Here is a 23363-nt window from a genome sequence, read left to right as displayed (position 1 = left end):
TGTCGTGGGTAAACCCGTTTCCTGCAGCTTTCTCTATCAGATATATGTCTGTGTGGGTTTATGGCCGTAGAGCTGGGGCAGGCCCGATCGATCTGCGGGAGCTGTAGGATTTAATAGGTGCACAACTCTCGCTAAGGGGTACGGGGTGGGGAGGGTATATTTAATCACTTAAAGGGAGCACGGTGGCAAACCCCGGTCACCAACGGTTTCTATTTTATGAGAAGTCAGGGTATCAGTTTTCCCCACACTGTGAAATATTATCGCGAGTGTTTTTATTGTGCTTATCCGTTTTAGGTAGCCAAATCAAGAAATTAACTAAAGTAGATACTTACTCACACTGATGTGCAAGTGTCTGTTTTGGTTCATTAAAAGCCAATAACTCCAGAACTACACAAGAATCTTCACACTGAATCTTGAACATTATTTACAATAACGGTGAAGAATTATTTCTTGAATATATACCAGGACTCATTAACACTTTAAGATACAGATTTCATATTAATAGCGCTTATCTTATTGGACAAGTGAGGTGATGCAGGACTATTTGTTAATGAATGCATAACATTGTTACCTAATTATCTAATTAGCATAACCAGATATATTTAATGTCATGGTGATTATGCTCACCATGACATTAAATATATATTCGGGACATTAGACAGCTCAAGTGGCTTCTCTTGGTGCCCTTTACTGAAAGGATAGAGCTGGTACTGTTCTGTACTTTTTAAATTGTCCACAAATTCATGTGAAGATCAAAACCAACGATGAATTCATCCTCCTAGCTGGTATTGTCTGTGTAGCCAAAGCTGGTGTGATAACTTTCCAGAGTTGTAAAACCCTGTCGCATCTCATGGATTTGTGACTCAAGCCAGCCTTCCCGGATCCTATTTCATCGTCTCACTGCTACGTGAAACAACACGCCCCTTGCGTTGTTTTAATGCAGGGTTGTATTCAGTATGAGAGTCTAGGGTGTCCTCATGACCTACAGTAGTGGTTTCAGACACAAACCCCTGTTACATGTAACCCTCCTCTCTCCCCACACATGTTCTGTCTCTCTTCAATGTCAGCGGTCAAATTGAGAATCTTTTTATAAAGCCGGAATGAGTTCAGAGATGATCTGTTTTTGTCATTACGCCCGAGCAACTTTTAAGCAACAACACTAACATGAGTGAGAGTGCATCTCTGAATATGTATTAGGGAGCATTCAGGATCACAGTTCCTTGTAATCAGTTCATTTTTGGTGACTTCTAACACACATTGATTACTAGATAAAAAAACGCTTTTACCTCCCATCATGTAGTATAAGCACATTTGGAACTTGAAGAGCCAAATAATGATATGTTCAGGTTTATTCTTTATTAGGATCCCCGTCAGTCGATGCCTTAGCAGTCACTAGTCTGGTCATCTGCATTCAGCTCTTGTCAGCTGTGTTTTGCTCCAACTCTTCACAGCTTTGACCAACCACCCGAATGACCTTGAACTTCAGCAGCGCCCCCTCAACCCCACACACCCGTCTGCCTAATGCTATTATACCGGGCCCTACATGCTAAAAGTCATTGGTGGTGATAGTGGCTGATTAGATTGTGTCCATTGATCGTGCGGCGTGCTGTTAGGACGAGGACGGTGCAGGCTGCAGCTCCTGCCTCTGCTCCTCACACACACTGTCAGTCTGAGACAGAGGAGACGAAGCCCCATGCAGGGCAGCAGATTGAGTTATTGATCAGCTCTCTCCTTTCTCCTGTCTCCGTCTCTCTCTCTGCTGCTCCGAGAGACCCCGTCATCATGATAATGAATTTCACTTATTGCAGATTAACGGCATAAGGTCTGTATGGTAATAATGGCAGAAATTAGCTCTTTGTCACCCCCTCTGGATTTGCAAGAGGAGGGGTTGGGGAGAATGAAGGTTGTTACGGCCCTGTTACTCAGTCTGAGGACTGTGATTTTAACAAGAGGGAACTGAGAGCGAGAGAGTGCGTGAAAAATGAAAGATTTGAGGGAGAATTAAGGAGAGACTTATGAGAACTGCGATTTCAACATCACTGAAGTGGCGGAGGAGAGTTCTGATGCAAGAAAGTCAGGTTTGATGGAGGAGAGTGAAGTAGAATTTAGAGAGGGAAAGAATGCCGAATAGGAGGCTGCTCTGTGAAAAAGAGAGGGCAAAGAGGAGACATGAGAGCGGATGATTCAAAAGAGATGTAAAGAGACGGCGAAGCAGGCAAGGTAAAGTGGAGGAGAGAGAGCAAGATAGGCAGTGGTCATACAGTCACCAGGCAGCGACGCCGCTTAAGGGTCGGCCATTGGGTCTCCAGCACCCAGATTGGGATGGTAAAGAATGAATAATGAGGCTTGATTACAGCCCGTGAGATGCCACATTGTTCAGAATCAATCCTCCAGGCAATTACAGGCGGTGCAAACAGCAGCCCCCGGCCTCAGCCCGGACGGAGCGGGAAGCGATTGTGTCAGAGGACAGCATCATCTTCGTCAATGACTTGTTGCCTCCTCGTGTCGGAGCCATTAGCACTTACTCCGCTCCTGCAGCACATTCAGCCGCCCACGTGAAAGCCTCCAGTTCACCATGTGCGTGAGGATGCTTGTCCTTCTCATGAACACAAACACATTCAGCATATAATGGCATGCATGTTCCCCTCCTTGTTTCAGTTATGGCTTTGGATTGTTGGATGCAGGGCTGATGGTGCAGCAGGCCGTACACTTCAGCTCTGTTCCTCCACAGAGGAGGTGCACGCAAGAAGTCACACTTCATCCTACCAGGTAAAAGAAAGCCTTTTTTTTTTTACCAGCTTCATCGACCACAAACTGTTTATGTAACTCCCATAACAAATGATGTTCTATTTTTATTGCTTTCACTGATTTTTTGTTGCTTATGTATTGTAAGTTTTGTCTCAAAGGCTTTCCCTGTTGTATCACATTACTTAACCTGCTTCAACAAAACGGCTTCCCCTCAGCAATCAATAATATTTCATCTTATCTTCATCTGTACTGTCACTGCTTTGTGCGTGTCTGTATATTTGTAGGAGAGGATGCATGTGTATGAGCGTCTGTATTAAGCATGCGAGCAAGAGGTTTGGCTACTGACTGACATTTCTAATAATGTTTTATTGGTTAGGATCCTTTCTCCAGGAGGCATGGTCAGTGTGAACATCGAATCGGAGGCCTGCAGTGGGAGGACTAATGAGATCAACACCCTGGAGCACGTTCAGGTCAAGCAGCAGTTTTAAAACACACTCGTACATTGTTAAAAATCTGTATTTGTTCGACTTAAAGAATATTGATCTTAAATAATTATTTAGATCTTTTGGGAAATATGCTTACTCGTGTTAAAGCAGAGAGTTAGATAATGAAGATCAATATCGCTATTTTATTTGTCCATGAACTGTAAAGCTACAGCCAGCTGTTGGTTAGCTTAGCTTAGCATAAAGACTTGGAAACAGGGGGAAACAGCCAGCTTCTCCCAGAAGAGAAATAGTCCCGCTAAGAACACTTATAAAACCACACTTGTCCTGGTTGTGATTTTAACGGGGTTTCGAGTCTTTATGCTAAGCTAAGCTAACTGGCTGTTTAAACCACAGATGTGAGAGTGGCATCAATCTTCTCATCGTACTCTGGGCAAGAAAGCAAAGAGTATTTCCCAAAATGTCAAGCTATTCCTTTAAATCATTGGAAAGGTGAAAAAAATCATCTACAGTAGATTTAAATATGTTGTTGTATACTTTATTGTGCTTCTGCTGTAAATCGGCTCCTACAGCCTTTCCATGTTTCTTGTTGACCTTGACATTATGCACATCAAGAAGAAATGTATTGAAAACTTAACTTCTGCCAGCAACCAGGGAAGCTTGAACGTTTCATACAAATTGTTTTCAGGGTTTCTTGTCATGTGTTCAGTCTGAGAACAGAGGAGATAGAAAAGGATCATACTGTGATGTGTAATGTGTTGACTGTCATTTGCAGAAAATGGCAAAACTGTGTTTTCTTGAGTACAGGCACATACATGCAAATGTGTTTACGTTTGACTGTGTCAGCAGGCATACGTAATGTACGTGTCTGTGTACGTGCACGTCTGAGTTTGTGCGACTTATCTGTGTTTGTGAGTGTGTGTGTGTGTGTGTGTGTGTGTGTGTGTGTGTGTGTGTACTTGGGAAATAGCGAGGAGAGAGAAAACGGGAGTGTGTCAGCATGTAAATTGAAAAGGCTTCATCTTTGCGGCTCTGCTCCCTGGCAGAAAGCGTGGGTCAGGCCATCGCTGCGAGGTGTGATTGATGGACGTGTTGCCGTGGTAACACGCTGTAAACAGGAGCGGGCTGTCAGTCTTTTTGCAGCTTGGCGGCTCTCTCTGCGATGTGCCATTGTCACACCAGATGTGCTGCTTGTGATGAACAGGGACAGGAAGAGTGTTTACTGGGTGGGAATCAGGGGGGTGGGGGTTTGGGGGGTACATGTGCTTATTTAAATCATTTAGCTAATATTCCCCTCAGCCATTTTTGTCACTGTGTCTTCTCTGTATGCTCCCCACTTTTCTTTGTCTTAATCTTTGGCTGGCTATGGACAGATCATTGGTTCGTCCGTCTGTCTGGCACGCACAGGATCTCAAGAGATACTGATTGAATTTAGATTTCAACTTGGGGGAACAATGTATGTTAGCACTGCCTTGCAGTATTTTCAAAATTTCTCAGATTGGCCTAATCATACATGTGTCACATGTATTACCTCAGTTATTAATGATGATCAAAGCAATCCCATATTTTTTTATGTGCACTGATTGTTCTGAAGAGGCCTTGCTTCACATTTAAAGAATTTAAAGAATGTTCAACTTTTTTGGAAATATGCATATTCTCTTTCTTGCAGAGTGAGATGAAAAGCAACCTGTTAGTTTAGCTTAGCACAAAGACTAGAAACAGGAGGAAACAGCTAACCTGACTCTCTCTAAAGGAAACAAAATCTGCCTAACAGCACCTCTAAATGTCACTAATTAACATGATCTTGTTTATTTAAACCGTATAAAAACAACAAACTGGTTTTGTGGTGGTGCAGTAACTTCTTGGAGTGTTGTCGTCACTGTAAGGTTGCCAAGCAACTAGTGGAAACTCAAAGTCACTGCACTCACAGAAATTGTCCGATTGAACAAACCAGATATAACATATTAATTAGCCAGGCTAAATAACAGAGCTAGGCTAGCTGTTTCCCTCTGCTTCTAGTCTCCATGCTAAGCTAACTGGCTGCTGGCTCTAACTTCATATATAGCACACAGACATTAGAGTGGTATCGATTTTCTCTTCTCTCAGCAAAAAAGCAAAGAAGCGCCTTTCCAAAAATGTCAAACTATTCTTTTAAGGTAAAAAATTGAGTTATCAATCAGTATGTAAATAAGTTTGACAAAATAAAAACCAGTCCTGATTTTAGTTAGTTCTGTCACAATCAGTAAACAGCCACAGAGTGCCGTGCAGTGATACTGACAAGAAGGCATGGAAGACAACATGTTTACATGTTTCCCTGTCTCTGTCCACCCACTTCCTCTCTTGTTTTACGTCTTTCTCTATCCCTCCATCAATCCCAGTTCACACCCCCCTTCTTATTTCTTTCTTGCCACCTGTCTCTCACCAGGTGAGGGTGAGCATCAGCGCCGTGTGTCGCGGTGACCTCTCCATAAGCCTGGAGTCTCCAGCCGGCACTGTGTCACTGCTGCTGGACTCGCGGCCCAATGACGCCTCCACTGCTGGCCTGAAAAACTGGACCCTGATGACGGTGCACTGCTGGGGGGAGCAGCCACGAGGCCTCTGGACCCTTCAGGTGGGAGAGAAAACTACACACTAACAGCGCCTAGCTACACTTGAGTTGCACTTTTATTTAGTGCTTATTATCAAATATTCACATGCCAAACTAAGATGGTGAACATGGCAAACATTATACCTGTTAAACATCACCATGTTAGCATTGTCAGTGTTAGCATTTTTGCATGCTGATATTACAGCCTCCCAGATCTGCTTGCATGGCTGTAGTCTGGTTAGCCTTGGGTTTTAGGCATTCACTGTTTTACTGTTGGTTACTCTGAGCGCTGCAAAAGGTAGAAATTACAGATGTTGTTTGCCTGTGTATCGTTCAAGATGGCCCCCAAGATTGAAGAATTTATCTTTTTGTCTGTATACATCTCCTGCATCTCTCAACTAAGCCAACTAGCCTACAAAACATCCCAAAAAGATGTCTTGTCAAAGTTTCTGTACTAATTTTCACACACTCTTCTGGAAACCCTATTTCACATACCTTCTCTCATGATATAGAAATGATTTGCTCCGCTTCACATTGTCCTCTTCCAGTAGCTGCAGTGTATAGATGTTTAAAAATAGCCCAGCCCAGCACAGCTCAGCTCAGCTTGGTTCAGTTCATTTTGCCATAGCAATGTGAATCATCCTCTACTTTCATCTCCGAGTTTCAGCCAAGCATGGCAATCTTCATTTTCCTCCACGCACTCTTTTCCTTTTTTTTTCTCTCTCTCTCTCTCTCTCTCTCTCTCTCTCTCTCTCATAGATGTGCTGATGTTTGATATGGAGGAAGGAGCTAAAATGGAAGGGAAATTAAGACTGGAAGGTTAAGTAACCTTGGCCGGGTTTGACAGACACAATACTGCAGACGTCTGATTAGAATCCATACTCACAGACAGTAGCGCGCTGAGGTCATTTACTGTATATACGTGTGGGTGGTAGCAGTAGATGTGGTGGGGGGGGGGGGGGGGCTCTCTCTGTGTATGTGTGTGTGTGCAAATAGGCATCAGTCCTTGTAAACAGTTGGAGGTTTATAGAGAAAAAGCTGTGAAGATGAAAGACACCCACCCCCTGTCCTCTATCACCTACCTCTTCCTGCAAACACACACACACACACACACACACACACACACTTTCTCTCTATCTCTCCGTCTCTGTGTCTCTCCCACGTCCTCGTGCAGATTTACTGTCCCCTCTGTGACCAATTACCGAGGCCCAGTGTGTCGCAGAGACGGGGAGGAAACACCGTGAAGCCGAGCCACATAACGACGCCGCTGCTCATTACCGGAGGGCCGAGAAGAGTCACCGTGATGCTCGCAACACGAATTAACGCTCGCATCTTACGTGCCGCACGTCTTAGCGTGCCGCTAATCAGCACACGCACACACACTGATTGTTTTTTACGCTGGTTGTCAACTTTACTGCAGATTGGAGAAACAAATATGCACACACACTCACAAATTACAGGACGCTGAAAATAACGACGGAGTGTTACAACCCTTGAAGTCACTGCAGGGAGGAACAGAGAGAAAAGGGACAAGCACCTAAAACAGAAACTTATATCTGATACCCCCTAACTGGAATTCTATACATTAAAATCTCTGTCTCTGAACTGTTAGTACAGATAGTGGTGATTAGATATCATGGTTCAAGTCTCAATAAAAGAATGTACAAGAAGGACTATTTTAGTCATCGATGCAAGTACAGTAATTTGACATATCATGGTTGCAGGGAGAACATCTCTTTATATATGTTGTTATTTGATGTTTTTTGACATTTTCCGTGCTGCTACAAAAGTAAAAAATTGCCTCTGACAAGCAGCCACGCCAATTAAATCTTGAACTGATACGTAGAGAGAGACAGAGGACACACAGGACTAATAGAAAAGACAGAAGGAGGGGTGGTAGAGAGTGAAGGGTAAACTATAAAATGGAGGCCCCGGGAAGAGACTTTAACTGGACTATCAGCTGGATCAGTGTTTAAAAAACTGGAGGGCAGCAGAGGAGGAAGTCTATATTGATTCGTCATGATGACAATTGTCAAAGAGCGCTGTGGTGCTGCAGGAATAAAAGTGGGACTGGAGTGAAAAGGGAGCCTTATGGCTCGAGGCTCGACTGACCTTCCAGCGCTGTGAAGGAGACGAGACCGCAGGGCTGGAAATACGCTCTCTCTCTCCCTCTCTCTCTCTTCACATAGCTGCTCTCCCCTGTGCTCGCTCTACCGCCATCTGTGGTGCCTCCGCTCAGCTCAGTGCTTTCACTGTTTATCAAAGACAATATTGCAGGCAGTATTGCACCATGTAGAATATGCTTACTCCGGAAAGACAACAAACAGCAATGTACAGTATGGATTTAAACGGCACTGACATGATTAACTATATGATTGGAAAACAATAATATGTCATCAATGTCTATGATATAGCCATTAAGGGTAGTTCATAAGCAGGTAAAGGGCATTTCAGATGTTATTTCGACTCTGTGTGTCCTTGATCTTTATCCCTCTGTCCCGTCTCTCTACTTTTTACCTCCTCCCTCTCTCTCTGTCTTTCACACACACACACACACACACATTCTGTCTCGACGTCTCCCTCTCATCCTCTCTATTTAAAGCATGTCTTTCCTCATTATATATATTTAACATACTATTGGAAATGGTAGGATATGACAGTTAAACCATTTGTATACCATATTTATGGTTGGTATAGGGTTAGTTTAAACGCTCAGTTCACCCACATACAAAAAGACACATTTTCTGACTTACATCCAATGGTATCTATCCATGCAGACGTGTTTAGTTTTATTTGCCCAGGTTTCAAGATCTCTGTCTCCACCCCAACCCAGTGGAGGTGAATTACATTGAGAAGTTACCTTCAAGCCGCAACACCTTTTTCCAAAATCAGTGTCCCCATTACTTTGGCTAATTCACAGCTAAAACACACTGTGAGCTGTTTTCAGCAGACGTACTCTAAAGTAAACTGTTTCTACTGTTTCTAGAAAGAAACGAGACAAGAGACAAATATCTCAAAACCTGGGCACTAAAAACTGTCTGCATTATTAGATACTGCGAGAGGTAAGAGGAAAAATATGTCTCTTTTGTAATTTGGATGAACCAACCCTTTAAGTGTGTGTGTGTGTGTGTGTGTGTCTGTGTCTGTGTCTGTGTCTGTGTCTGTGTGTGTAATGAATGAGTGAATACTCTTTTAATGGGTAACTCTGACTATGACTGGCAGCATTTCTGCATTATTGTTCTCTACTCTCAGAGAAACAGAAAAAGATATAAACACACATATATCACTCTCCCTTCTAGCCCACCTGGCTCCATGCTGCCATGCCCACAGGGAGTGTGTGTGCGTGTGTGTGCGTGTGTGTTAATGTGTGTGTGTGTGTGTGTGTGTGTGTGTGTGTGTGTGTGTGTGTGTGTGTGTGTGTGTGTGTGTGTGTGTGTGTGTGTGTGTGTGTGTGTGTGTGTGTCACAGGGTGGCAGCGGTCTTTGAGCAGAGACATCTCTGATTCCCAGAGGACTTTGAGACTCAAGCTGACTGTGACTAGTGTTGCTGTAGGAATATAATGGCACTATTTAGCCTGCAGCACTGTGGCTATAAACACACACACACACACACACATTCAACTACACACACACAAACAGCCATCCTTGCTGGCCATGACTGACAGATCATATATTTGCCATCATCATCCCCGGTGCTTCTTCTGGAGTCACTCCTGCTCCTCCCCTCTTGTCTCCCCAACAGATTATGGAGAAACAATGGAGTTTGATCAGTGCATGCAGCCAATAGAAAATATTGATATTAGCCAATCAGTGTCTTTTACCTTGATGGATATGATGCAGTTTGTGTTGTTACATATTTATTGCAGAAATGACAACATTTTATTTCTTCTAGGCCATGTAAACACTGGGTGCTATATTCCACACTTCTGCAGCTGCAGTGGGTGTTAGTGCGGGTGGTTAGAGAATACTAACTTATGACTGACTAATTAGTGGGAGTGGAACTTTGTTACACAGCTTTGTCCATTATTTCTAATCCAAGTAGAAATTGAGACGCCCAGAAATAAAGAAAATTGAAGTGGAATTCGGATCTTTCAGCCCTAAATATGGTATTTTAAAGGGGTCATTTTGGTTTGGATTTCCAAGTGCAGTTTTATTACTTTTATAAGTAATAATATAATTTGATGCATTACTTATAACAAGTAAGTACCAAAAAGTACCACTCACCGCTGGTAAACAAGTGTAAAAACATCTGCACACCTATCAGTAACAGCGTATACAGTAACTACACAAACTCACACCGCTCACGTCGAGTTTGCCAGAGCCTCGCTGGTTGCTACAGTGGAAACAAACTCACACACACATTCTCACAAACGTGTACTTTCTGCCACAAACACACACACACACACTCTCACTCACTCTGGCCCAAGGTGGATTTCTAGAGGTGCATATATTTGCATATATCTGCATGTTTAATGAGTTTTGGGAGATCAAGCGATCCGTGCGGCCCTTTGTGGGTATTTCTTTCTTTTTTTTTTCCTGTGTGTGTGTGAGTGTGTGTGTGTTAGTGTGTTTGGAGGGGGGTGGGTCTCCATGTAAATATCACCCACTGTGTGTTGGCACCCGTCACAGATGGTCGGGGGCGAGGGCACCCTGTGGGCACAGGATACCTATTTCTGTTTGTCTGCATGCTTTGTGTGAGAATGGGAGGCAGAGAGAGTGTGACTCTGTGTGTGCACACTCCTGTGTGTGTGTGTGTGTGTGTGTGTGTGTGTGTGTGTGTGCGTAGTTTGTACTGTAGGTGGTTGTATGTGTCATGTGCACTTTTGCAGTGTGTTCTTGCGCAGAATGTTTGTTTGTGTAATTGCATCTGTGTGTGTGTGTGTGTGTGTGTGTGTGTGTGTGTGCGTGCGTGCGTGCACTGTGATGCTGTATGCATCTGTAAGTTTTACCTCGGAGTGTATAAGTATGTGTTTGCAATTCACTACATATTTGTGACGTGTGTGTGTCTACAATTTAAACGTTTATGCTCATGCAACCCCGTGTGTGTTTGTTCAGTTGTTTGTGTTTAAGCATGCCGCAGCGTGTGCGTGCCCGAGCGCGTGTGTCTCCCAGCATGCAGTGTGGCCATGATGGCCCTGTTTTGGATGATTGATGTGTTGGAGGGAGCAGCGAGGAGCTCAGGTTGGGCCAGAGCCTCAGTCTGACACACTGCTGCTTCCCTGCTGCTTTACATATGTAGACGCAGCAAGACTCCTCCTCCCCTCCCATCTGACTCTGCCTCCCGCTCCAACACAGCCAACACTCACAGGTTCCTCTTTGGGGCTTTATTTTGAAGCTTCTGTGTATTCCATGAAAGTAAACTGAGTACTGTGAGCTTGTCTAGCAACTTCCTGTATAGATAGTCACCCAGTACAATCGTGGTCTGAGGCACCCGGGTTAAAGTAATAATAATAATAATAATAATAATATTTTAGACTTCGACATAGATAAACAACAATTACAATTCTTTATGACCTGGCTATTAGAACGTATTTGAGTCTGGTAGGTGAAGGGTTGTGTTCTAATGAAACATTTATATATATATTTAATCATTGTTGTTTATCCTCAGTTTAACTACAGATGGCAATGGCCTTTATAGTTTTCCACCCTCACAAAATTACATTTGAGTGAAAACACAAAAGATTTGTCAATGTTGTTCATATATGTGTCGTATGTAAATATATTGAAGATCAGCTACAAGACAATGTACAGTATTTACCTCATTGCACTTATGTAATAATGTATTACAATGTCAGAATAAAAAATGACAAAGCTTTATTTTCTTTTAGGACATGCAAACACATTTTGCCTAACAACTCAAATCTCCTCTGTTTTATTAAGTTAACTTATTTATAACATCTTTCACGTAAAATTGTGAAAAAGCTAAACCTGAATATATTAGATTAGGAATTTGAAAGGAATCAGATTTGATAAACAAATTCAATACTGTTTTCATATTAGATAAAATGCAGTTGAGCCCCAACCCCAGGCAAGTCTACGACAAGACAAGTGTGCTTGAGAGCAGGAAGTGATGTATTCTATAATGTTGGCTGAATACAAAAAGTGGATGTATAGAGAGAGCTGTAAGCCTTTGTCTCTGAAGACATTTTGACATGTCACAGGTGTAACAAATGGCTTTGGACGTATGAGAGACATTTTGGAGATTCAGGAGAACTTTATTGGTATTGTCTCAAACATCAAAGTTTTACCTTTGTCTCTCGTCTTTCTCAGTGTTGTTCTCTGTCTTCCTCTTATTGGCCACATGTATCTTTGTCTTTTTCCTCTCTGTTTGCCTCTCTCTGTATCACCATCTCTTCCTGAACTCCTTCCTCTTCTCAGGCTCATCCTCTATCGCTCGGTCTCACTTTCCTCTCCCTGACACTCACCCGTTTCGATATCCTGCCATCTCTCGCCCATCACTAATCCCCCCCACCTCTCTTTTTTTTTCTCTCTCTGTAGTTTCTCTCCCTGGCTTTGAAATCCTTCCCCTCTCCCCTCAGTTCCTCTGCTTCTGCTAATCCTTTCATTTTCTTTGTCTCTCTTTTGTCTAAAAGTCAGTTTCATTGCTCCTTCCTTTTATGCCCTGGTTTTGTCTCTGCTTGTAGCTCTCACTTTTGATTCCACTGTAGTTAAACATCATGCCAGTAGTATACCAACTGGTTTATTTCTTCTTCATTTTTGGTCCTTTATTGGCAACTGGTGCCTAATTTATATGAAAATAAAGTGCACTTACAGTATGGCTGACATCATTAACACCAAACATGACTACATGATATTTTACAGCTTCATAAAATTACAATATTTGTGAAGTTATGCGATCCAAAAACAGTATATATGGACTTTTCATGGATCCTTGTGTCAGGAGAGTAAAGTTATGTAAAAAATTGTAGATTTCCAAGCGACAGCCATGGAGAGCCATGTCGACTCAGTAGAAAGGCATGCTGGGAGGCCAGTAAGCATGCGAGGCGTATCGATCCACCTTTAGCATCCAGCTGTTTGTTTACCAACAACAAATCAATGCAGTGCTCGGCTGGGGGCCGCCATGCCTGGCCTCTGGTCGGCTGGGAGCACTCACACACACACTCTCACACACATGTATAGAATACACCCACACACACACACACACACAGGCAGGCTGGGCAGCTGCTCTGGCAGATGTAGGGAGTTTATGTGGAGTGAAGTCTTTTCTTTGACCTGCTCTGGACTAAAGGAGTATTTTCTTGAGCTTGAGTCAAAAAGCTAAATTCATTCATTGATGTTGAAGTTGAATGAACGTCTGTCTTCTTTGTCTTTTTTAGTGTCTGGTCTAGTGTAAAGTCATCAGATTCATGACTCGAGCCTAACTCAAGTCAAAGTCACGTGCCTCAAGTCCACACCTCTGCAGTAACCTAATGCAGTTTCCTGATGCATTAGGGTACATGCTTTATACCAGGTAACGTGTCATAGTGGAAGACAAACAACGCAGCATCACTTCGCCTGACATAAAGTGAACTGTTGTGTCAAAGCAGTTTTGGCTCCTCTCGTCTAGTCTGACAACTTCTACGACAACAGCAGCACGGAGCGCTCTTCCACACACACCTGTAAACATATCAAAGTGCAAAGGGAAGTGGTCCCTGGCGCCTCCTCCCTAATCGCCTATGTACCTCAGGCAGGTTGTGAAAGGCTGCTGGTTTGTTTTGTTTGTTTGTTTGTTTTTTATACAGACAAATATATAGTATGGACCAATGCCACGTAACACAGTATTTATGGCTGGAGGCAGTTAGCAATGCCTGCACCCTAGGTAACACACAATACAATACAATACAATAAAATTACCATAAATCAAGCACCAGATCGTTCAGTGACTAACATGATCCCAGTCGTGATCAAAAGGATTTGCAAAAGGTGCACCCTACACTTCCCCATTGATTCACCCTGAGTTACTGAGCCACAAACTCTGAGAGGTGCCACCACGTCACTGAGCATCTGAGGAGCCTGGTTATTTAGGTGTTAATGCATGAGTTTAATATTAGGAATAAAGATCAAAACTTAACATGTAGTTTCTTAAGAACATGGTGGTGGTGGAGTCTTATTGGCTTATTGCACAATTATTATCATTTTAAGAGGCCTGATTGTTGTAGAAACTGCTTGAGACCAAGACGTTGCGCAATAACTTAAACGTTCATGGAATGCATGAAACAATTTGCAGCATAAATGTACAGTACAGTCTGCTGTGTCTCAATAATCACCTAATCTAACACAAAATATTGTGTATTCTGATCTGGGCATAAAGTATTCAGGGTTTTTCTAAAATTACTGCTGTCAAGCATTTTCCTTGCACGCATGTCTTCGCTTTACCAGTTTCCTAAGAACTCTTTGCAGGTTAGAACAGCTCTCAAGCTTTCCTAAAGAAACAGCTTTGTTTTGTTCATGTTAAGAGGGTCGATAACAGGCTTTGAGCTGAAATGAGCACCATATTTGTGTCAGGGGTAGTTTACTGAACAGTATGTAATACTTCACAAATGATAACATCTTGTCATTTTTGTTACTTCCCCACTTACTCCCCATGGATCCAGTCCAAACAAGTAGATTTGGATGTTTTTTCTGAATATTAGATGCAGAAAGAAAGTTTTCCACATGAATCATGTTTTGGGTAAAATGATGGCCTTGCTGATGTTGTTTGTTTCCAGGTGACTGACCACAAAGGCACAGTGAGGAGCTGCACAAGGCCGAGTGACGAGGAGGCATCCGGAGCCTTGCTCAGTGTTACACTCATCCTCTACGGCACCTACCACCCACACAGGACCACGCACGGTATGTGAGAGTGTCAACCACTCGTATTGCTTTGAACACATGCAAACTGAGGTGAGAATGGAGGCCGGGTTACTGTAGAGGTTTGACACATTCTCTGAGTGTACTTTTGACAAACAACACCCGCTGAAAGCCAAACTAATCGATGCGTCAGTTCATGAAAAAATAAACAAGTAAAAGAAATTAAAAATGTTATGCCCTGATCACTCCAAGTTTTCCAAAAGTGCAACGCAAATATTTGCTAACCCTCCACTCCCACCACCGCCCGCCCCCCACCTGCCATCTCTGCTTCCTTGGCTGAGGCAGCGTAGTCAGAAGAAGTCAGCCGGGCCACTGACCACAGGGACTATGATGTGTAATTACAGCGTGACCCCTGGCTGCCCCCCCCCCCCCTCAATCCCACCCCCTCTTCCATGGTGTGTGTCAGCTCTCCCCGGTGCCTACGACCTCCACACACACACACACACACCTCGTTAGCCACACCGGCTCGAAGCCTCAGCACCGTCCTCCGTGTCCCTGTCGGGGGTTTTAGGGTTGTTAGAATCGCTGAGGCATGCTGGGAGAGAGACATTGAACCAGACTTTCCTGTTGATCTCTGTCAACGGGGGGTTCCCACCGGTGAAAGGGGTCCTGGAATATCATGGACTTTTGAAAGATAGTCAGGAAAAGTCAAGGACCTTAAAAAAATTACTGTTCAAGTCAGGCAACATTACAGATGGGTATATTTTACAACTTTTTCACTCCTTAACTGCATTCAAACTGAATTTTAGCCCAACTTTATTAAAAACCAGACTACAAGGACAGGAGGAAGAGTGTTATTAGGGCATGAAAGTACTCCAGCTCAGTTCTGGAAACCTGGAAAGTGATGGAAAAGTCGTGGAATTTCACCTGAGGGCCACAGTGGGAGCCCTCTCTATCTGTATGTGTGTGTGTGTGTGTGGAGTGTGTGTGTGTGTGTGTGGAGTGTGTGTGTCTTGCTCTGTTGCTCTCTCGTCTCTTTCTGTCAAGATGCTGATCTCTCTGTTGAGAAATCAATGGCTCTCCCCCCTCCTCCTCTCCATCTCTCTCCATCCATCCATGTATCCCTCTCCGTGCTCCTGGATCTAACCCAAGTTCAAGCTGTTAGGCAATCTGCTGTCCACACACACACACACACTAACACACACACACACGCCACTCATTCACAGGTTCTTACAGTGTTGCTATCCCTCAATCTTTTCCCCAGTGATACCATTCTGTAGTAGCGGCTCCGAACTTTACAGACAAGCTCCTGTTATGCTCAGTGCAGAGCATATTTGAATGTTATTTGGAGATTTTCATGTTCATTAATATATATGTTAAAGAAATGCTTGGGTGTTATGGGATTCTAATTGGCCCCAAACGTGTTGGATTTGGGTTGAGGTCGGGGCTCTGTGCAGGTCAGACACACCAAACTGTGAAAACCATTTCTATATGGACCTGACTTTGTGCATGAGAGCGCTGTCATGTTGAAAGAGGAAAGGGCCCAGAACAAACGTACTAAAATAGTTTGCGCAAAAGTGTGTCCACATATCTTTTAGGCCATATTGTGCACAATGTCATTTAAGCTTACTGATGATTTCGCTTTTCTGTGACGCTAATAGTCGGTTAACATGAACACTGTGTATGTTAACATTTTAGCATGGAGCCTGTGAATGTCAGAATTTCCCCCTGAGTGTTTCACAGTCCCTGTCCAGACAATTTAAATATTACTAAAGGATCTCTGGTTGTTACTGCTGATTTAATGATTTCTGTCCAGTTCACAGTGAGTGTCACAGTGATTATTACAGACCACACTTCCCAGTGGGAGTAGAAATTACGAAGTAAATAATGTATACTGATTTTCTGTGAACCCCTGCGTCCTTTGTTAAAGCCTCCACATCTCTGTAGTTCACTGGAGTTAAAAAAGGAAAACAGTTGCCAGTCTATTAGGTACACCCAGCTAAAACTAATGCCGTCTACAACAGCCCCACAATGAATCATACCTCCATGAAGGTCATAATGTTGCGTTTTTGTTTAAACAGTTGTCGAGATACATTTGTCCACCTTGTTTATGCTAATGATGGTAGACGGACTATTAGAAACACCTCTCAGCAGAATGCATTACAGTTTAACAGCACCACAACCTTTATGAAGGCTGCACTTGTTATAGTTCGGTGCACCCAATAAACTGGCACCTCAGTATATATGCTATATAAATTGAAACTACATTAAACAGAGTTCTGGACAGGATCAAATTACACATATTCATGCCGAAAACAGGAACAGTGCAACAAATCTTGGGAAAATGACGATGTTACTCGTTCCCACTTTTAACACTCGACATAATACGTGCTAAAACACCGGGGCCTGTTATATAATGGCAACTGATTGATGATTTTGGTGTCTTATGATCTCATTACTTATCGAGAAGGAGCAGAATCTCCCCAAACCCTGATGCTTCCCTTTAATTTACATCACAGCTGACCTACTTGCAGATATAATTTGATTAATCCGTTTTCACACAGTTTCAGACATTTATAACACTTACGTGAATGTTCTCATGCGTACCCTGAAGTGTATAGCTAACTGCATTTACAGGACAGAAACTGTGATTCTGAAATAAATGTAATTGTTTTTACATTTCCAACATCCTCCATGTCTCTTTTATGCCAGTCGGCGAGCAGATACCAAGCGGCGAGCTTTACACGCGATGTGTAGGATGAAGCTGCAGCTAAAGCTCCAGCCCGGATGTCTTTTGTGATCCAGCCTCGTCCGTGTGTGTGTTTGTGCGTGATTCTCCGCCTCTGTATACGTGCTTGCCCCCGTGTGTGTGTTTGTTTGGTGGCTGTGCGGCAAGTGAAGGTAAATTGCTGTGATTATGTGGCAGTAATTGAACAGGGATGGTGTGTTTAATTGAGTTGTTGTTTCCTGATGTTTCTCTGTAGTAGCAGGAGCCGCCGCGCTGACAGGTGCCTCGTCTCGCCTCGCCGAGATGAGAGGGCTTTATATATATATATATATATATATGTACACGTGGGCTTTGTTGTGTCTTCTTTTGCTGCGTTTCTGTGTGTTTTGGCTCAGTGGTGTTTGTTTGGCTGAAGGATGTATGTGGGTTTTACTGTTTCATGCAGGTAGAGGGAAGCGTGGGGTTTGTGAGATTGCTCTCTGAGCTCTGACAAGTTACATACATAATGTTCATAAGGATGTATAGTTTTAAATGTATGTGTCTGTGTGTGTGTATACCTGTGTGTGTGTGTGTGTGTGTGTGTGTGTGTGTGTGCAGGCTTACTTGCGTGTATGTGTCAATGATGTGTGTGAGAGAAAGAGACTATGCATGAATCCTAGTGTGTTTTCTTACATGCATGTGAGTCTTTACACAGATTGTATGCGTATGTTTTTGCATGCTTGTGTGCATGCATTTGTGTTTACTTGCATGTACTCTATATCACAATCTGTGTGTGTGTGTGTGTGTGTGTGTGTGTGTGTGTGTGTGTGTGTGTGCATGTGGCTCTATCTGATCTGCCTCCTGGGCTCTATGGCCCAAATCAAATGGTAGGAAACATCAATTTCACCATCCCCTCTCCTCCTCCCCCCTCTCCTCCTCCTCTCCTTGTATAATTTCTCCTCTCTTCTTGCTCTCCCCCACCCCCCAGCTTCTCTCCTTCCTCTCTCCTCCCCACCCCTGTGCCTCGCTCTCTGTGGAGGTGTGATTACGTTCCTCCTCTGAGCACCAGTGATCTAAGGGGTTCAGTGTGTGCGTCTATATGTGTGTGTGTGTGTGTGTGTTTGGTGACTGCTTGGTGATCTGAGCAGCCCGCCGCTGCGTATTGTGCGGCGCAATTCACGGACGACGTCTCCAGATGAATGCCTCCATTCACAATTACAGCCTCTCCATTAGCTGCAGCCCTCGCCGCCTTGTTGTTGTCTTTTCTTCTTCTCTGCCAAAAAAAAAAAAAAAGCAATTAAAGCGGGACAAAAACAAGCTAGAACACAAGCGGTGTACCTGGAAAAAGAAAAAAAAAACAGCAAGGGAAGGGGTGTGGGAGTGTTTGTGTGGGGTGATGATTCTTCAGTCGGGGTTCACACTACACACTATCTGTTTTATTCTCGAGAAAAGCCTCCTGCATTTATTTGAACATTCACGCATGAATGCAATCTCCTCTAAGAGACTCACACCAGCACTCAATGTCGGATACATATTTTTGATTTTCCAGTTGTACTGTAAGTGTGCCTGTCTTACAGTTTCATTCTTAAAAGGATCAGATTTCCTCACAAGCATAGAAAGTTGAGGAGAACTCTCTAAAGTGAGGATGTTTCGGTGCTGCTGTTCTTGAAGGGGCTACTTTTGGATTAAAACTTTGATTTATAGTGAAGGTAAAACATAAGGTTAGTTGTGTCAGTCTTTTGTGTTTTTTACACCCAAAGTATTACACTTTACAGTATGTGAACACAAAGAGGGAATAGCTGCATTTCCTGCTTCAAATTCTTTTGAAATTAAATGTCACGAATTAGAACGGCTGAATGGATGCAACACACAGTTTCTTATTTATCTAATTTTGCTGAAGGAATGATGAAATGAATTGAAAACCCATTTGTCTGATTATTACAGCTGTAAGCTTGGCATGATTTTCCTGCAAAGTGGCAGAATTCTCGTTGAAGTATTTGTTCCCCACAACCTTTTAGAAGTATTTGGTCTGCCATCAGGATTGAATGGCCACAGTTGGTTTGTCAGAAAACTAACTTCACTTCTTTATTTTGGTCTTCAAACATTTTATTGTGACCTCTTCATAATAAAAGCCATCCCATGTTTTGCACGTTGCATGCTTTTAATGTGAAGAAGCAGCAGTATGGAATGTTTGGCACATAAACTAACATATTAAGTCACAATATTTAATTACTGTAACGTATTACAGCTCTGACAAGGCTGTAGGAGAGTGAACAGTGAGGGTCATATCAATGAGATAAAACTACAAACGGCAATGCTGGATTACATGTTGCATCATTTTCCTGTGAATCCCTCATGCGCAGGAAGGCAATTTGAATCTTTCGCAGGAATGGTGGACTCTGCCACTAACAATGAAAACATGATAAATAATATCAAAAACAGGGTTTGATTTTATTATATAATCAAACATATTTAAGGATTGTAAACTTTAAGTACTGTATAATATAGGAGAAACTAAAAAAAAAAAAAAAAGCAAATATTAAAAGTCAGCAACGTGATCCTGAAAGACCTGTGTTCTTTTATTTATTTATTTTTTTCCATATTGTCTTTGGCAACATTTCAAAGATTTACGCAAAATTGACTTGACATTTGGATGAAAATGTAACTACTGAGGCAGACAGTGCCATGCACCGCTTTAACAGTGGCTCTATGCTGTCTTTTTCTATGCTTTTTCTTTTTTTCATTACTTCAGAGGGACCCCTGCAGAGCATTGTGTCCATGGGGTCGCGTCACCCCGTCCCTTACAGGGGGGTGGACCAGAGGGACCGTTACCCCCCTCTGGACCTGATTCAATGGGTCTACCAAATGGAGAGAGACAGGAGGGTACGGGCTGCTGATATCACCATCCCAGCCAGACATAAGGTACAGTACTGTACACAGAGCGGGAACACACACGTTTCACACATCACACACACACACACACACACACCGTGATTTACTATTCCAATAAATCACTGGCGCCGCCTAATTTCCTATGGATTTCAATTTCCCCCTGGACATATCTGCATTGATCAACTTCAGGTGTAAGGATGTGCCAGGCGTCGCTCACTGTGACACTGAAGAATGGCTCGCAGATCTCTGCCATACGAGTGTCTCTTTTTCTGCGCGTGTGTGGTTGTGGGTGTGTAGGGGTACGACAGTGGGATTTGTGCACATGCAGCATTTCTGTTCAACGCCATTGTCACGGCCGAGGCTTTAGGATACAAATCCTTGAGTCTGAGTAATATCATCTGAAAATGTCAGAATGATACAGACAGAGACAGTTGAATCAGGACTTGAGATATTGTTATTCTGATCATATCTGCTGGTACGCGGAGTCTAGGCCTGATTATGAGGAACAATTAAATACCATTCTGGCTTCTCCAACAGTTGTTACTGCAGAGAGAAGAGCAGGGCGGCATCTCCCCTTTGAAATTAGAGGACATTTTGTGGTCTACTGAATCATCTTTCAGACAGCACAGTGTTTTGAACTGAAACAAATACAATTCTCTTCCAGTCTAACACTGCATTATCCTCTCACAATCACCGAAGCCTTCTATCTGTGCCCTTTATGCTGCGTTATGAGGCCAATTACAGCTCTGACAAAAGTGTGCCCGCTGGACGACAGGTAGCTCTGCTTGTGTGCATGTTGCTGCCCGACGTGTCCTTGCAGGGGTGCATGGTCCCCGGGCCTGTAGATGAGTTTTGAGCCGGTGTTAGGAGGCAACGACGAGGCCTGACAACGTCTTTACCCCGAGTTCCTCCCCTAGAGGCAGATCTGAATGGATCGTAGAGGCAAGGAGGAGAAATAAATTGGAGAAAAGGATAAATCGATGCTTGGCGGAGAGGCAAACAGACCTTCCAACCCCCGGCCCAGACACACACACACACACATACACACACACATGTACCACGCCGTGGCTTTTTTTCCTTGGGCTGTATTGGATTGGTATGCAGAGCCGAGGAGAGAGACGCTCAGAAAAAGACTTGGCCTACAAATGATGTCCTTTGTTTGATCCACTAGGTTGGGGGGGGCGGGGGCGGGGGGGGTTGGTGGGGGGGTGGATGGGGAGGGTCGTCCCACAGAGACGGTGGAAGGGCTGGGAAACAAACATCTCTGTCTGTGAGCCTCTCTCTCTCCCTCACTAACAGCTTCTCATCTCAGGGAGGAGAGAGAGATCAGCTTCAGGAAAAGCTGGTTGTCATCTGTTTCTGTTGATGACTTAGAGGGCAGACAGGATACGGTGTAGGTGTGTGTGCATTCCTCTGCTTGAATGTATGCTGAATCTACCAACCAGGAGGATATTTCTGGTTTATTACCACTGCTGTTTTTTTGTAGTGTTGGTCATCATCTCTATGGGTCATAAATAATACTGTGCTTAGTAAGTGAATTGCTGAACGCGGTGGCATCAGTTAAAAAAAACAAGCAATCAGACGGTCAAACAGATTTGAGCGCTCCAAGTCATATTCAACTCTCTGTTTGGGCTGGGCGATATGGCCAAAATGATATATGTATATATTTTTTAGCACGTTAACGGTATATATCACTGCAGTAATTGTCCTGTAAATTGAATTTACAAATGGCTTAAAATAAGCATGCCGTGCTTGATTTCACTCTCCTCCATGTTTTCTTGTCAGTCTTTTATCGTGCAGTGGTTGGCAAAAGACCTGTTTCTAGTTTCTATTTTTACATTTTTATCACATACTTCAACCCAGTTAATGTAAATAGATACCTAAATCGCATTTTATTTTTGGCAATATTTCAAACACTTTCTGGTGGAAACATAGCTCACGAGGCAGGCAGTGCCTGTGTACTCAGGATGAATTGTGACAGCTTTGGTGATCCCTTTACTCTCCTTCCATAGCATCATCCTCAGGTCAAAAATGTTTTTTGTCCAATCAAATAACTACAGAACTAATGCCATTCCCATCAGCCTCAGCTAAACTTTGTGTTTAGTGTTAATTATCAAACTTGAGCATGCTAACGCGTGAACAAAAAGTGGTGAACATGTTAAAAAGTGTACCTACTAAACATCAGAATGTTAGCATTATTATTGTGAACATTTTAGCATGCTGTATTTCGCTCAAGTACAGCCTCCCAAAGCCGCTACAAAGGTTGTAGACTCTTAACAGGGCTGCCAACTTTTCAGTTTAGTTTGGAGTGAGATTCGGTATCGGTGAAGTGCACTTCTGTGACCTTACCCACCACAGGTGTCAGGGTCATCACTCCTCAGTCCTCAGGCATTTTGTTTAAAAAGTTCATGCTTTCAAAAATTTGAAAGCATGTATAGATGAAAAGCCAAGTCAATAATCACGATCAACAATGAATAAGTATGGTTGATCAGCGTACTTGCCAACCTCCAGACATAAATTGGGAGACCAAACCTGACCAGCGGATCTGGGGATCGTCATTTCAGAGACTGTTTTATGCATTCTAGTGCATTTATGGGGTAATTTTGTTGCCGAAATGTGGAGTCGGGAGGAAAGGGGGGGGCAAATATATGAGCGGATATGATTGAATTTTGTTCACATATATTGTTATATAACTTTTTTTTTTACCATATTCTCAGCTACTTAAAAGCAACACATTATGATTAAGATGGCTACCATGCTTAGTTTAATCATTCTGCCAGAAAAGTGGTAAGCAGACATCAGAAAAAGCTGTCTGACTCTCTGCATGTTTAACCCAGAACCCTACTAACAGTTTTTTCAGTTAGGGATATAGACTATTGTCACACGCTGTCAATAGTTTTTATCTGTAAATGAATGTGTTAGCTTTTGTTTATGTTCAAGTGCAGTGTCTAGTACTGGTTATTATGAGTCCATTATTTATAATTATATAAATATATATATTATTGGTCAACTTGATTACAATCCCGGCGTCCACTGGTGTCGCACCAGCCGGGCGGAGTTGCTTCGGGCCACGACGTTATCAGTTATAGATTGGTTTTAGAGTTGGCAGCCCTGTCTTCGTCCTGTTTATTTTCATTCAAGTTGATTTCGGAAGCACATTTAATCTCTAAACTCACTCAGACTAGGACATTAAAACT

At 43.0% G+C, this 23363-nt stretch overlaps 1 pseudogene; it reads left to right on the top strand.

Annotated features, from left to right (window-relative positions):
- The window catches only part of LOC139290214 (endoprotease bli-like), a 155774-nt pseudogene that overhangs the window by 129731 nt on the left and 2680 nt on the right, over positions 1-23363 (top strand).

This window comes from Enoplosus armatus, chromosome 9 (genome assembly GCF_043641665.1).
Source record: "Enoplosus armatus isolate fEnoArm2 chromosome 9, fEnoArm2.hap1, whole genome shotgun sequence".
Taxonomy (NCBI): domain Eukaryota; kingdom Metazoa; phylum Chordata; class Actinopteri; order Centrarchiformes; family Enoplosidae; genus Enoplosus; species Enoplosus armatus.
Note: the sequence above shows the minus strand (reverse complement) of the source record. Positions and strands in the feature narration are given on the sequence as shown.